The following is a 4,681-nucleotide window of genomic DNA, read 5'->3' as shown; positions in this document are numbered from 1 at the left end:
TAAAGATCTTGAAAGAATGAATATATAGAAACTTAGCAGTATCAAAATCCCCACCTTTAATAGATCTAACTATACACTATAGAAAAAGAAAATATTGTTGTTTATTAGGATGGTCAATCCACTATACATTCAGATCCTCAAAAATGGGCCTTTCACTCCCATGGTAAGAGTTGAGGAATCTACACATGGAAACATGGTCATTCCAGCACATTATGCTCCTAAATATCCTTCAGAATATACTAAACCTGAAAAAGAAAGTCTCTCTAGATAGTGGCTTACAGCTAATTTTGTTAGAGTCACTTGACAATGTAATGTACAATAACATTGTCAATTGTGACACAACCAAAAAAATCTAGGAGAAAATAGAGATCTTAATGTGAAGGGACAGAGGAGGTTAGGTCAAATTAAAGGAGGATTCTTGTTTCTCAATATGAAGGGTTTATGGCTAAACCAAAAGAAGGAATCATTGAAATTTTTAAAAGGTTCAAGAAACTGATAAATGACTTGCTGCTACATGATAAATATTATGAATCTAAGGAGGTTAACCTAATGTTTTTGCTAGCCCTTCCTAACCATCTTGAACAAAAGATATTAGCCATAAGAGAAGGAAGAGATTTAAGCAGAATGACTCTAGAAGTTCTATATGAAATCTTGAAAACTTATGAACTTGAGATGCTGCAAAGAAAGTCATTGAAAGCATATCATGATTATATTGTTGATGGTTCAAGTGCTTAGTTGTAAATGACAGAGAAGAAAGTGGAGATGAGCAAGATGATCAAGTTTCAGTTGTTCAAGATATAGAACAAAAGAACAATGGACCTTAGAAGAAAGTTGTGTTGGAACTGGAGGAAGATGAATATTATACCTTGGATGAGCTAGATGAAATGGACCAATCCATGGCTTACTTGGCTAGGAAGTTCTCCAACATAAGTGTCAAGAAGCCAAGGTTTTTCAAAGGCAAGGGACAATCTTCCAACAACAACAATTGGAAACCAAAAACTCAGTACAATTCAGTTAGCAAAGGTGGCTACAAAACATGATATGTGGACAGATCAAAGAAAAGGTGCTTCAACTGTGATGAGTTCGGTCACTTTGCTACTGAATGCCGAAAGCCTAAAAAGGTGAAGAAAGACAAGGCATATCTTGAACTAGAAGTAAAGTATGAAGCTCTCTTGAAGAAGCAGTCTGGAAAAGCTTATATTGCAGAAGGAAAGAGTTGGGATGACACTGATGTTGATGATGAGGATGAAGAAGTTGAAAATTATGCACTCATGGCTTTTGAGTAAGGAGAAGCATCTACTTCAAAATCAAAGGTACTAACTCTAACCTTTATTGATATAAATATTGGTCAATATAAGGAAACTGTGGAAAAGATGAATGTCGAGATGTTTCATATACACACTAGCTTAGTGGCAGCTATTGAGGAAGTCAGTAGGCTAACAAAAACTAATGAGAAGCTTAAGAGTGAAAAGCAAAAGATGGATCTACTGCTTGTGGAGTTTGAGTCAGTCAAGTAAGAAAATGAATACTTCAAAAACAAGCTGAAGTGTGTCAATGAGATTGAAGCTATGTCAAGAGAGAAGATTGAAAAGAATGAAGTTAAGTTGAAATCTTTCAGGAATGCATCTGAGTTGATTGGACAGTACCATGAGAAGAACAAGCCTTGTGCTAGTATAGCCATTGGTCTTGATTATGATGTTTTGAATAACAAGAAGAAAGATATAGGTGGCAAAGGAAAAGCAACATAAAATGAAAATGTTCCAGCTATGCTGAAAAAGGTTGGTTCACATATGTTTAAATCATGTAAAGTAGACTTCAGTGAAGAAGAGTTGATCATAAAGCAAGAAAGTGCTAATGAGGACAATGAGAAGAAAAATACAGAAACAACTCCATCTTTCAAAACTGAAAAGAAACCCATGGCCAACCAAGATTCCAAGATACCTATCAAGGAAATGAAAACTGATGATGCAAGAAAGAAAAAGAAGAATAGAAATGGAAAGATTGGGATAAACAAGAGCATCAATTTTGGTTATGTTGCAGATGCTCCTAGGAAATAATGTCAAAAATATGGCTTTGTGAATCATCTAACTCACCTTTGTAAAAAGGTTGTTAACAAGTCAGTAGAAGGAGCATGCAAGTACAATGAAGCAAATGCAAATGATCCCTCATTCTGTGACAAGTTTGATTGCATCCCTCGTAACTTGAAAGTAATGAAAAGTTGCCACAAGCTGAGAGTAGACCTCAAGGAAGTAAACATTGGGTCTACATCAAAAAGGGAAAATATACAACAATCAATGAATTCTATCTTATCTGAAATAACTCATTCTGATTTTGCTCACCTTGTTAACAAGAAGAAAGTGCTGAATACACTTAAACTCATTGTGTGCAGGGCAAAAAGAAGAAAGTCATATGGATCATAGACAGTGGATGCTCAAGACATATGACAGGTGATATGGCCATGCTATCATATTTTGAGAAAAAGGCTGGCCCATTAGTAACTTTTAGAGACAACAGCAAAGGTTTCACAATGTGATATGGCAAATTAATTTCTGGAAATATTATCATTGAAGATGTAGAACTAGTAGATGGACTTGAAGTGAATCTTCTCAATGTCATCCAATTTGCAGAAAAAAGTTTTAAGGTTTTATTTAACAAAGAAGAATGCACTTTTATCAGCAAGAAAACTGGTGAAGTAGCTCTGAAAGGAGCAAGAAAAGGAAGCTTATTTGTTACAGACTTGGACTCAGCAAATGAGGATGGAATTTGTTGCTTCTACATCAAGGCATCTGTAGAGCAAAGCAAACTATGGCATAAGAAGTTGTCTCATTTAAATTTCAAAGCAATCAACACTCTAGTTAAAAAGGAGCTTGTAAGAGACATGCCTAATCTGGAATTTGCTCGAGATGAAGTCCGTGATGCTTGTCAAAAAGGAAAAATGAAAAGATCAAGTCATAAAATTAAAACTGTGAATTCTATAAGTGCACCTTTGCAACTTATTCACATGGACTTATTTGGACCAGTTAATGTCCAGTCAATTTCGAGAAAAAGATATGCACTGGTGATGGTGTATGACTACTCAAGATATACATGGGTATAATTTATGCACTCTAAAGATTAGACTCCACATAAATAATTAAGCACATTAAGAAGATTGAGAAGCAGGCTGAAGATCAGAATTGTGGGAAAAGATTGAGGAGTGATAATGGAACAGAATTTAGGAATGCAACCTTAACTGAATTTTACAAAGATAAGGGCATTGTTCAAGAATTCTCAGCTGCTAGAACACCTCAACAAATTGGGTTAGTCGAGAGAAAGAACAGAACACTAGTAGAGGTTGCTAGAACAATGCTGCAAGATACAAAGTTGCAAACTAATTTTTGGGAAGAAGCTGTTAACACTGCATGCTATACTCAAAATAGATATCCCATTAACAAGAATCTTGACAAATCACCCTACTCAATATTGTCTAAAAGGAAGCCTATTATAAAGCATCTTCATGTGTTTTGAAGCAAGTGCTATGTATTGAAGGACAACTCTGAATATGTGGGAAAATTTGACTCCAAAGTCTTCGAGATAATTTTTCTGGGATATTCATTGGAAAGAACTGCATACAAAGTTTATGTGATTGAACAAAAGAAGATTATGGAAAGCACATATGTTACTTTTGATGATGACATATTTCCAGGCTTAGAATGCCTTGATGAAAATAAAGCAGAAGCCCTTAAGTTTAAAATCTCAACATTGCTAGTGATTCTGATGATGAAGCTGAAGTCAACACAAATCACAGAATAAATGAAGATTCAACTGAACAAGTGAATCATGAGAGTGGAAGCTCATCTCATGGACCTGAATTTGATAGCACAAACTCAGGGGGAGAAAGAGGAGAAAATTCTGGAAGTCATGCCAATAATGAAGAAGAAGAAGAAGAAGAAGCAGAAAACACAAGTCAACAATGTCAACTGAATAAGTGAATCATGAGAGTGGAAGCTCATCTCATGGACCTGAATTTGATAGCACAAACTCAGGGGGAGAAAGAGGAGAAAATTCTGGAAGTCATGCCAATAATGAAGAAGAAGAAGTAGAAAACACAAGTCAACAAACTCACACAAGGAAATGGGATAGGAGTCACAATGCAGATGCAACCATATGTGATCCCAATGTTGGAGTAAGGACTAGGAGTGCAACTACTAATAAATGTCTTCATGCATATTTTCTCTCACAAGTTGAGCTAAAGAAAACTGAAGAAGCCCTTCTTGATCCTGATTGGATATCTGCTATGCAAGAAGAGCTAAATCAGTTTGAGAGAAACAAAGTATGAAAATTGGTTCATGTACCAAAGAATAGAAGTATTATTGGAACAAAGTGGGTGTTCAGGAACAAAATGGATGAAAATGGAATAGTCGTCAGAAACAAAGCAAGGTTGGTGGTAAAAGGCTATTCACAAGAAGAAGGAATTGATTATGATAAAAAATTTGCTCCAGTGCAAGACTTGAAGCAATAAGGATTTTTCTTGCATTTTCTGCACATTTAAATTTCAAGGTATATCAAATGGATGTAAAGAGTGCATTCCTCAATGGTGAGCTGGAAGAAGAAGTATATGTGCAACAGCCACCTGACTTTGAAGATCCAAAATTTTCAAATTTTGTATATAAGCTACTCAAGGCTCTCTATGGACTTAAAG

Source organism: Apium graveolens, chromosome 3, assembly GCF_009905375.1.
Source record: "Apium graveolens cultivar Ventura chromosome 3, ASM990537v1, whole genome shotgun sequence".
Lineage (NCBI taxonomy): Eukaryota > Viridiplantae > Streptophyta > Magnoliopsida > Apiales > Apiaceae > Apium > Apium graveolens.
This window is presented reverse-complemented; position numbering follows the sequence as displayed.